Below are 13,088 nucleotides of genomic sequence, written 5' to 3' on the forward strand. Positions count from 1 at the left end.
TTGTTAGGGTTTTGCCCTGATTTTCTTACCATAATTTAAGATTTATTTTTCCTTAAAGAAAAAACAAAACATTACCATAAATGTTTTTACTTTTCTTGAAAGGAAAATATAATATTATTTTATATTTGGTTTATTCTCTCCTTTTAGGACTCCTTTTCTAGTAGGAAATGTTTTAGGACTCTATAAATATAGGTTTGTTTCTTCTAACACAATAACAATAACATCCACAATGTAGTCGTTTAAGAGTCTTATTTATGGGGAGATTTATTCTCTCTAAGGTTTCAATGTTTTTCTTTATATTAGTTTTAATATAATAATATTTTGATTTTTAGTATAAGTTTTTGTTATCTGATTTATCAACTATATAATTTGCAAATTGTAAGTTTCCGCATGACGCCCTAATCACCCTTCAGAACCCAACATGTTTGTGTATGTGTTTCAGACAGAATTTTGGTGTTATTTTATTGCTCCTTCCTTACTTCAAAATTCTTGAAAAGGGAATTATACAACTTTAAAGTGTTCAATTTATTTTGTGACAAATCAAATACTTTTATACATAAAATAAAGAGAGTAATACTTACTTTTATTATTATTATATTTCCATTTGGACTTGGTGTAATTTTGACACATTAACTATTCAAATCTTTTTTTCCTTATTTGTACTCTTTATGTTTCTAAAATTGTAGGTTAACACTTAAAATAAATGAATTCTTGGTTTTCAATGTAATATTCGTGCAAAAACATGTGTACAATCTCAAAAAAAAGACATGATGAAACATGTATCTCCTCGTTGCTTTACTGTATGATTTGTCTTTTTTTATTTGCCATAAAATTTTAAAAAGTACAGAATTTTTTTAAAACGTAAGGTTTTAAATATGGCACGTGAAAAATTGGAATTAACAAATTATAAAAAATAAAAAAATATATCCTTTTTAAGCAATCAAAAAACAAAAGTATATAGGACAAACGAATGAAAACTGTATATAAGTTTTTTTATTAAAAAAAACAGAGTAGTGTACAATGAATTATTACCAAGGTGTACGTACTAGGACAAAATGATTTGTGTTAGTCCTCTCTTAGAAATTTCAAAAGATTAAAAAATGCCTCAATTTTTCATTTCATAAAATCTTCACCCTTGCATTTGGAGCTATTCGTTTTTCTCTTTCGTGATTAAACGTGAATCGTGAGAGACAAGCAATTAACTAATATCAATTTTTAATATAAATATTTCTTTTCTTTTTTTTATTCAATACTGAATGATACATATCGTCCTAAAATAAAAAATAATTTCATATTCAAAGTTCGAATACGAAATCTTTATACTTTTAATATGTATATGTGACAACTCAACACTTGTCTAAGTGATAAACTACTATATATAATATTTTCATAAAGACAAGAGGGTATGAAATGGGATTTTAATACACATGGATATTAGTTGTTAAGTTGTAACGTGGTGTATGAGAGAAAGTTGCCTGCTTCCTGTTCAAGTAAGTTGGCTGTTTCATGTTCAAGTATTTCTTCATTTTTTATTATAAATCTCGGGTATGAATCTTCTGAATATAAAATTGTTTTTATTAGAGATAGATTTATCTTTAATGTGAAAATTTTTAATGTAAATTTGAATATAATCAAGCTCCGAAACAAAAAAGAAAAGAGAGAAAGTTGGCTGTTTCCTTCGTTCTAGAGTAAATGTAGTATTAATGATTAGTGAACTTTAATCCGCTATAATAGTTAATCAAAGAGTTAATATATTTATTTTTGCTACTTTAAAGTAATTGAAATTTACTCATATTATAGTGAGGTATAAAATATTTCTTATGATATTAAAGTAATTAAACTTTATCAATTATCACAAATGTTTACCCATTAGATTAACCAATCTCATGTTGGGTAAAGTTAACAACTTTGATGTCATAATAAGTAAAGTTCAATTATTTTAATTGTGAGACAAAATAATTATTTAGCTTACTACTATATAGAGGATAAAGATTAGTAAATTAAATTAAATTAAAAAAATAAAAAATTAACTTCTTGTGCATTTGTTCCCTTTTGATTTTTGTATGTAAATGGAAAAGGTATAATACATAAATATGTTTTTTAATATGGTTTTGGCTTTTGATGGATATCTATATATGTTTTTCAATTTTGACTGTGTATGAATATAATATGTTTTTTAATATGGTTTTGGCTTTTGATGGATATCTATATATGTTTTTCAATTTTGACTGTGTATGAATATAATATGTTTTTTAATATGGTTTTGGCTTTTGATGGATATCTATATATGTTTTTCAATTTTGACTGTGTATGAATATATCTATTTAAATTTAAATTTGTATAAAATTAGACAAGTAAATATATACGCTTTATGTGATGTTCTATGTGTGACAATTCATGTGAGATACACTCAAACTAATTAATAAAATGTTTGTATCTCTTTGTTCAACTTTATACAGATTTAAGTATATACTTGTACATATCTAAAATTAAAAGATATAAATATCAACTAAAATTAAATTAAAAGATACGTTTACCTATAATGTAAAATGAAAAGGTTGAAAAATGCAATAGTAATAAAACAAATATACATTATTAATTAGATACAATTTTTGTCACTAGTGTTGTCCTTGGATCCTACCAAGTTGTCAAAAATTAATTAATGCCAATGTGGTGTTCTTCCACCTTGGCAGTTGATACTAATTTTTTTACAGTAAGTTTTTTTCTCTTTTCTGCATATTTGTACCTCAACTAGAAAGGAAAGATAACTATAAGAACTAAACAACAAATTTATCATATATTTGCACATAGAAAAAAAAATGAACTTAATTATTTTTGCACTATACTTTCAAGTTTGCATCATCAGTCAAGTTCATTGGAAAATGATATTCTCATTCAAAATATTGTGGAAATAATATTTTTTTCAATTATGAAAAGTTAGGGGATTAAGTGAAATTCACTATAGATAAATTCTAAAAGATATAAAATAGATAGTAATTTGTATCTTCAATATAGGACATACATTACATCAATGTAAATAAGGAGTCTTAAAACGGGTTGAAATTAGAGATTAACTTGGGGTCAATTGAAGATTCTTTCAGAAAAAACTACATAAATGAGTCATAAAACTCAAAATAATTACATGTTCATACCACAATCCAAAGTAATTCAAGAAATACCCATTTTCTCAACAACAACAAAAAAATTACTGCCCATACCCCCCATTCATTAAGGTTGAGAATTTTCGCTTAACTAATACTAAATCAATATCATATATTGTACTGGTATCATTAATGCTGATAATTTCGTTTAACTGATACTAAATTAGTATATATATATATTGTATTGGTACCACTAAGGTTTCTTGTTCAGAATTTACTCATTAGTTAATGATACTATAAGAGTATATGTATATTGTTGTGGTATCATTAAGGTTTTGTTCAAAAATTATTCATTAGTCAATGATATTATAAGAGTATGTGTATATTGTTGTGGTATCATTAAGGTTCTTGTTCATAAATTACTCATTAGTTAATGATACTGTAAGAGTGTATGCGTGCGTGTGTGTGTGTATATATATATATATATATATATTGATTTAATATCAATTAAGCGAAATTATCAGTCTTAATAATACTAATACAATATATGATACTGATTTAGTATCAGTTAAACGAAATTAGTTGGGGGTATATAGTGTAATTATTCAGCGGGGTATGAATGTAAAGGGATATATCTTTGTAATTATTTTGTTTTTATGGTGTATTTACTTAGTTTCCCCATTCTTTCAAAATTGGTTAAGGCTTAAACAGATTGAGATTGAATCCAATTCAAATTATCTAGAGCGCAACCAATAAAATTCTGGATGAATTGGACGGATTACCTATGTTTGAACTCATTTTTGACACCCCTAATAAGTTATCGGAGGGTGGAAAGGCCGGTACAATTTTTTTTTGGTTTCCCACCCGATGTCCGGAGCCCATATTGGAGATGCGACTAAATCTGGATCGCGCTCTGCAGGGCCCATTTGGGGGTGACACTTCCAACAGGATTTTCTCCATACCCATGGCTCGAATCCTAGACCTCTAGTTAATGGTGAAACACTCCCACCAGTGCACCACAACCCATGTTGGTAAGGCCGGTACAATTAATGTGCAATACTGTTCGTGGAAATTATTTTTCTTACTTCCCCTTAGGAAAGTCATTTCCTTATTTAAGAAATTCGGTTTTCTTAAAGATAATATTTTTCAAAATAAAAACATAAAAAATTGAAAAACATTTTCTATAATATATTTATTTGAGTTTAGTGGCTTATGATTCTCCAAATTCAACCAAAACTTGGTTCAAGACTTTTCAAGAAATAAATCTTTGTTCGACTTGGATTTCATTTTCACGTGTATATGACTAATTTCTTCAAATTCCAAGCTAATTTTATGTGTTCAATTTATGGGCTAATTACAACATTTTTTTTAATGATGACAAACCTATAGCAACTTCATATTTGTTTATCACTGTAACAAAAAATAATTTTTAATCACAATAAATATACACATTAATAAAAAATATTAAAATCTTTATCAGAATAACATTAGTTAATTGTCATTAGATTCAATTGGATTAATATTTCGATACAAACACACCCTGTCTATAGCTAGCAGTGAGATGCAGACTGCCAATAATTTACTTATTAGCGTTGAATGCGCAGTCTATCAAGTATTATCAAACAAAAAAGCATTCATACGAGAGAATCCTTTTCCCCCTAAATTTAATACTATCACTTTCTCTCTCAATTTGTTTGTTTTACTTTTTTTAGTGCGCTTTAATAAACTATCCCTTTTTGACATTTTTTTAAAAAAACTGAATCTTCAAATGACATGTTTAAAATCACAAGATTAAATATTTTGATACATTAATCTACATATCTTTAGATTATAAACACAAGATTCAAACGTTTTTTTTTATTTTCTTACTCTATGTCCATGAGTGGAGCCAATTTATGGTCAAGGGGTTCATCTAAACCCTCTTTGGTGGAAAATTATATTATTTATACATGATTAAATTTTATTTTATATATATTAAATATCGAACGCCTCTTTGTAATTTATGTGCTTACTTCTTTAAATTTTATTCCTTTTAATTAAAATTCTGACTCTACCTCTATATATGTCAAATCAAAATTAAATCAGGCCATCAAATTGAAACGGAGAAAGTAATAGTTTTACGATTTGACTTGATATATGGGAAATATTCAGCCAATGTCACGCTCATAAAATATAAAGTGGCCTATGAAGCAACACTGTATTATGTAGATATTGATATATAGCTAGTTAAGATTGAGTTGTTCTAAGTGAATAAAAAATAAGAAAATGAAGTTAAAAGAGTAAATCATCTGAGAAAAAAAATGGTTAGCATATGTTAATCTACAATATTTAGGAGATTACATGGCCCATGCAAGTCTTAGAAGTTAGACCACCATATAAGTAAATACACATATTCTTTTGTTTTTAATCAAATATTTTAAATTTGAAATATAAAAATAAAAAATGATTGATAAGAAGTAATTTCTACTCTGTGAGCCCTACGACGTGATACATATTTAGATTAGTCGAATTAGTGGATTCCGAATAAAAAATTACTCCACATGTTCACCTCTCACTTATTCTGCGTAAGACATTTGTTTGTACGGCAGAAAATATTTTTGAGGAAATTATTTTTTCCTAAAATGTTTTGTAACCACGTGATATATATATATATATATATATATATTGTTCTTCTATGATTGTGAAATATTCGTGCACACTTCAGCTAGAAAGTCTTTGCTAAATTTATCCAGAACAAGCTGTAAGCCAAATCCCCTGGAGATAAATTTCTCTTCTAATATTACACTACACATTTAAAAATAATTTTTAGTGACAATTAATTAACGAGAATAACTTAATTATCGCTAAATATGTATTTTTAGTGGCAAGTAGCATTCTTGGTAAATTTTTCTAAAGCCTATAGCGACATTAGATCTAATGACAGTAAAGACTTTAGTAATTTTTGATAATGTGTATATTTATTGCCGCTAAAAATTATTTTAATTTGTTGCAGTGTTAGTGCCTACTGCCTAGTGGTTGGGATAATTTCAGTTTGTACTATGTGAGAGATGGTGAAATTATAATTTTCTGTATTTCTTGTGTATTTTCATTGTGTTTGTACATGTGTGTGTGAAATATTCAAGACCAAAAAATGTAAAGAATTAAAAAAAAAAATGTTTAGGAGAATTTCTCTATCTTGTATTCACAATAATATTGCCTCATTTTATACAAGTTTCTAGCCGGTACTTGCTAACTATGTCCTATTGGACTGCAACTCATCCCAAACATAATGACAATAATCTATTTCAGTGCGTGCATTGCATGCTTGATTCATGAAAAATCAAATTCTGAGAAATATATAATATTGTCGCTTGACTATCATAATATATATTGATTAGAGACTCATGATTCACGTTGAAAGTCTTTAAGATACCTTTCAACCATTTCAATTCACAAATACTCATACCTATATCACAATAGATAAATTGCTTTTTTTATTAAGAATTTAAATAAGATGACTTGGAACTGAAGATCTCTACCTATCCAGGTGTTTGGCTTAAAAACCTTACCGCCGTCAAACCTTGTTTACCTTACTATCACTGTCAACTCTATGGTGGCGATGGCCACCACGGATGGCGACCAACCTTCAATTGAGGGAGGTCAACCATTTAAAGAGAAGCCCTCTTATGCGAATGCCCTTTGTCCAACCCACACAAACATTAAGCATGTACAACTTAAGCCGGTTACGTACTTGCACGGAGAGCCAATAGTCTTATGGGAGCAAGAAGAAGTAAATCAGATGATTATCAACGAAAACCTTGAATATGCAGTTATTGAGAAATTTTCTTATGGGTGGCAGGATATACAAGAATTGAGAAAGCTAATCCCTAAGCAATGTGAGTTAAAAGGTAAATGCAAGATAGGATTACTTAGCAACAGACATGTGTTGATCCGGGCAACGCTTCTGGAAGACTACGTGCATCTTTTGTCAAAGCCTGCTTTTTACATCAATCAGCGGAATTGTTCCTTCCCAATGAGAACCCTGAAGTGGGACCCTATGTTTAATCTCGAGGAGGAAACAACCACCGCAATAGCCTGGATCTCATTCCCATCTCTTCCGCCAATTTTTTTTGGCAAAGAGTCTGTTTTTTCCTTGGCGTCAGCAGTTGGTAAACCATTACAAGTGGATATGGCTACAAGGAATCAAACAAGACCCAGTTGCGCAAGGGTGAAGGTGGAGGTAGACCTATTAAAGGAATTCCCCAAACGCATCAAGATAGGGGTGAAAAAGACTAGCGGGAAGGTCATGGAAAAGTGGATCAAAATTAAATATGACTATGTGCCAAAATATTGCAAGACATGTATGATACAAGGTCATGATATGGAACAGTGCTACGTGGAGCACCCAGAATTATACCCAAAAAAGGAGAAAAAGGAGATGCAGGCAGAAACAGAAGGGGTAGATCGAACAGAAAAGAAGGAACTAAATAAAACTAATCCAGAAAGGATGAACATGAACAAAAGAGAAAAGGTGGTCAATCAAAGGCGGAAGGAAAATGCAGGATGGGTAGTGGAGCAAGGAAATAAAAAGGGCGGATGGAAAAAACAGCCTGAACAAGTATGGGCTAAAGTTCAAGTACCAACCAAAAATCCATTTGGGGCATTGATGAACGAAGAACATATAAGCGAGGCTGTGATGGAAAATACAAGGAACGACGAAGAAGATCGACATGAACTCTATAAAGACCGGCTGGAGAAACTCTCGGGGAAGCAACACACATCCCATGGGACACAAAAAAGTGACATCAATAGGGGGAAAGACAATAGCATGAAAACGCCAGAGAAAGTAACTGAACTAATAGAAGTATCCAGCATGATGGGAGAAAGTGGCAATAACAGGGAAGAAATACAAGAGTATGCCAGAAAAAGTTACACACAACCACAAGCAGTCATAAGGGAGATGAACAAGTCGGTGGAAAGCATAACAGACCCTCCCCTCAAGGAAGGACCTAATTTAATAGATGACACAGAAAATGAAATACAGCAGAGGAAAGATAGGGAAGAGGAAGAGACCATTGACTTCAATATTCAACAAATCAGCAAAGCTGGTGATTTGTCACCAAGGTTCACTAACAGCTTGAAGGGAAAAGGAGGGAGGACCATCATCCCATTACAAGTCAAAACAAGGAGTAGTAAGGAACTCCCCACAATTAATTATCAATGATTGAGAAGGACATGTTTTGGAACATAAGATCTGTTAACACCCAAAATTCCTTTGGGAGATTAATGGATTTGAATAGAAGACATCACTACTCTTTCATAGCGTTAATGGAGCCGTTCCAGGATCCAGCAGATATTGATCAATTTAAAAGAAAGTTAGGTTTTGACAAGGCTCTCGTAAATTGCTCTGGTAAAATATGGATTTTTTGGAGAATGCAATGGGAGGGAGAAGTTGTGATGAACTCAATTCAACAAATTACCATGAAGTTTAGCAAAAACAACAACATTTTCTTTATCTCGTCAGTGTATGCAAAATGCAATGGGGTGGAAAGGTTAGAATTATGGGACGAGTTGAGTAGCTTTGCAGAAGACTTTCAATCACCCTGGATGGTAGGAGGCGATTTTAATGTATGCTTAAATGAGGAGGAAAAATTGGGTGGACTAGCGTTTACTCAGCATGAAGCAATGGATTTTGCACAATGTATTAGTAGTTGTGCACTTTTGGAGGTTCCTTTCACTGGAACAAGGTATACTTGGTGGAATGGAAGGATTGAAGATGATTGTATATTAAAAAGATTAGACAGAATTTTGGTCAACCATGATTTCTCAACTGCTTTTCCAGCCATTGGAGTACAACATTTCATTCGACAAGGCTCAGACCATGTTCCTCTTCACGTGGTATGTAACACGAAAGTGGAAGCCTCGATTAAACCTTTTCGATTTCTTAATTTTTGGACTAAGCATGAACAGTTCAAAGGCGTGGTACAGCAGAACTGGAACATAGAATTCACAGACAGTCCTTTCATGGAAGTTCATGCTAAGCTAAAAAAGGTGAAGAGGGCTCTGAGAAATTGGAGTAAAGAAACATTTGCCGATATCTTTCGACAGATAGCTACTATTGAAGATATGATAAGAATCAAAGAGGCTCAATTTGAGATTAACCCCACGGTGGCGAACAGGGCTGATTTGAGCAAAATGGAGACAGAGTTGAAGAAGTATCTCAAGATTAAGGAACACTACTGGAAACAAAAGACGGGAATGAGATGGTTTAGAGAGGGTGATTGTAATACAAAAAATTTTCACTTTTATGTGAAAGGTAGAAGAAAGAAGTTACATATAGCAGAGATCACAGATGAGAAAGGGGAGAAAGTTCAAACTAATCAACTAATTGGTGAGGCAGCGGTGGATATTTTCTTGAAACAATTCCAGGAAAATGAATTCAATCAAGATTTCACAATGCTAAACCACATTCCTAGGCTGATTACTATTACTGAGAACGAGGCGATGATAGAACGGCCAAAGGAGGACGAAGTGAAAAGTGCAGTTTTTGAGCTAAATGGCGAGAGTGCTTGTGGGCCAGATGGTTTTTCAGGCCTTTTTTTTCAAAGTTGCTAGGGGTAATTGGGGATGATATAATTAAATTGGTCAAAGCTTTCTTTTGCGGGCAGGAGTTACCCAAATTTGTTACTCACACCAATTTAGTACTATTGCCCAAGAAAGAGGAGGTGAAGACATTCTCAGACTTAAGACCCATAAGTTTAAGTTGTTTTATCAACAAAATTATTTCAAGAATGGTACATAACAGAATAGCAAAGGTGCTCCCGAAAATTATTTTGCCAACTCAATCAAGTTTTGTGAAAGGCAAAAGTATTACAGAAAACGTGTTACTGGCACAAGAAATCATCCGGGATATTGGCAAAAGAAATAAGAATATTAATGTGGTGGTGAAGCTAGATATGGCAAAGGCTTATGACAGAGTTTCTTGGTTATTTCTAACGAAAGTCTTGAGAAAATTTGGGTTCTCGAAGATCATCATTGACATGGTTTGGAGGTTAGTATCTAACAACTAGTACTCGGTGCTAATTAATGGTCAATTAATTGGTTTTTTCCAATCTTCTAGGGGCTTAAAGCAGGGAGACCCCCTATCACCCACTCTATTTATAATTGCAGTCAAAGTACTGGCAAGAGGGTTGAATAATCTGCATGAAGATGAAAGCTTCAAGGGATACGGGATGCCCAAATGGAGTCCTAAAATTAATCACATGTCATACGTGGATGATACCATTATGTTTGGTTCAGGGGATAGACATTCTGTGATAAAAATGATGACTGTGTTGAGGGAGTATGAGCAAGTCTCGGGTCAGATGATTAATAAATCTATAAGCTTTTTTTATCTCCATGATAACACACCATTGATAGTTGCAATTAGGTTGAGAAGAATTACAGGGATTAGGCAAGGAAACTTCCGTTTTATTTATCTTAGGTGCCCAATTTTCTATGGCAGGAAGCGGACATCTTATTTTTTGGAGCTGATAAGAAAGATAGCTAGAAGAGTACTATCATGGCAAAACAAACTCCTCTCATTCGGTGGCAACTACACTTTAATCAGCCATGTGCTTCAATCCCTTCCAGTGTACCTATTATCTGCCATGAATCCTCATAAAAGTGTTCTTAACCGAATCCACCAATGTTTTGCAAAATTCTTTTGGGGAAGCGAAAGCCTAAAAGGTAAACACTAGGTAGCTTGGGAAGAGATGTGTCTACTTAAAGAAGAAGGAGGGTTGGGGTTCAGGTCTCTCCATATTGTAAATGATGCACTATTTGCAAAGCTTTGGTGGCATTTTAGAGTCTCAACTACATCTCTATGGAGCACGTATATGGGGAATAAGTATTGTAAAAAGCTCCATCCTGTTTTAGCTAAAAGTTTGGGGTCTTCACGTGTATGGAGAAAAATGGTGGCCATAAGAGAGGAAGTGGAACATGACATTTGGTGGCAAGTAAAAGCTGAAAATTCCAGCTTTTGGCTTGACAACTAGACTAAACAGGGGGCATTGTATTATACAAAAGGTGAATCGGCCAGGGAGGAGGAGATAGAAGTAAGAGAGTTTATTACAAATGGCACTTGGAAGATAGAAAAGTTGAAGGAGTGCATTTCAGAGGAGATGGTAGAATATATCGTGGAGAACATCAAGCCTCTCACTAACGAAACAAATGACAAAGCTTGGTGGATGGGAAACTCAACTAGGATTTTTACAGTTGAGTCTGCAAACCATATTTTTAGGCAGAGAAGACAGCCATTGGAGTGGAGGAGTTGCATGTGGCTCAAGAGACTACCTTTTAAGATATCGTTCTTTTTGTGGAGAGTTTGGAAGAAAAGAATTGCCACGGATGATAATCTAAAGAGAATGAGGATGAACATAGTCTCAAAATGTTATTGTTGTGACAAAGGGGAAATGGAAACCATGACACACTTATTACTAACAGCTCCCATAGCCCAACGGCTATGGAAGCAGTTTGCTTCTTGTGCAGGTATTACTATAGCAGGACAACAATTACATAATGTGATTATGCAATGGTGGGAAATGATGCAAATCCTAAAGTGCAGCACATAATGAAGGCAATACCAGCAATAATTATGTGGGAACTATGGAAGAGGAGGAATGCAAAGAGATACGACAAGAAAGTCTCTTTCGACAAAATGTACAATCAATGTCAATCGACAGTACATATGTTGATAAGAGTTACATATCCTTGGCTACGAAATATCCCTTACCAATAGTCGGGAATGTTTGATTTACTCCAGTAATATAAATCAGTTCTATACTATCACATAGTAAAGTGGTAACGCCAGGGGAAGGATGGGTAAAGTGTAATACGGATGGAGCGAGCAAAGGCAATCCGGGAGAGAGTTCTTATGGATTTTGTATAAGAGGGAGTCAAGGGGATCTAGTATATGCTGAAGCACAAAATATAGGCAACGCAACAAACATGGAAGCAGAAATTACAGCAATCTGGAAGGCACTGAGCTACTGCAAGAGGTGTGGGATCACAAACGTCATATTAGAAACAGACTCACTAAGCCTTAGAAATATGATTCAAAGAAGTTGGAAGGTACCTTGGAGCTTAATAGAAAAGATAGAGGAGATAAATGAGATTATGTCTACACTTAATATACAGTTAGTGCATATATTCAGAGAGGCTAATCAATTAGCCGATTACATCACTAACATAGCTATCAATCATGAAGACATACAACAGTATTATAGTTTTCAAGAGCTACCAAGCAAAGCAAGAAAGATCTTAAACATGGACAACAAATACCAGCTATCAGAATAAGAACAAGGAAAATCAACATAAATAGCAATAATGATATATAGAGGAGAGACCACAGAGACAACAGAATCACTTAGCTATTACATTAACATAATAGTTTGTGGTCAAGATAGGGGCAAAATAGATAAGCAAAAACATATAGCTAGCCACAACTACTTCAGCCAACACAGAGTGATATCACCAGAAAAATGGAGAATCGTTGATCATCATGGACTTCACTGTGCACAGGGAAAAAAAAGTTAGAAGAGCCTTCAGAGAAAAGCTTGCACAAGGGACCCTTAAAAGCATCTTCAGCGGTTGAAATGAAGAGGAGACAGCTGGGGAATCACATTAGGAAATCCTATTTTTTAGGGGATTGGTTTTCACCTGAGATTTGGTCACTTTTGGACCGATATCTTATTTGTTGCTTTTGTATGTAATGGGCTCAGTTTGAATCCATTTGCTTTTATTAATAAAATGGACCACCGGTCCAAAAATTTATTTAAAAAAAAAAAAAACTTGGAACTGAAGAATGATCGAGTAGATAATTTTTGTGTTCAATTCTATCGGAATCATGCTTACGCTTTAAGAATAAGTATTGATTTTATACTAGATTAAAATCTACAATTATATGTTATCTATGTTACATACAAGTCATCTTGGCGCTTGCTTCGACTGCATTAATGACATGTTTTA

Source organism: Solanum tuberosum, unplaced genomic scaffold (genome assembly GCF_000226075.1).
Source record: "Solanum tuberosum cultivar DM 1-3 516 R44 unplaced genomic scaffold, SolTub_3.0 scf00181, whole genome shotgun sequence".
NCBI classification, from domain to species: domain Eukaryota; kingdom Viridiplantae; phylum Streptophyta; class Magnoliopsida; order Solanales; family Solanaceae; genus Solanum; species Solanum tuberosum.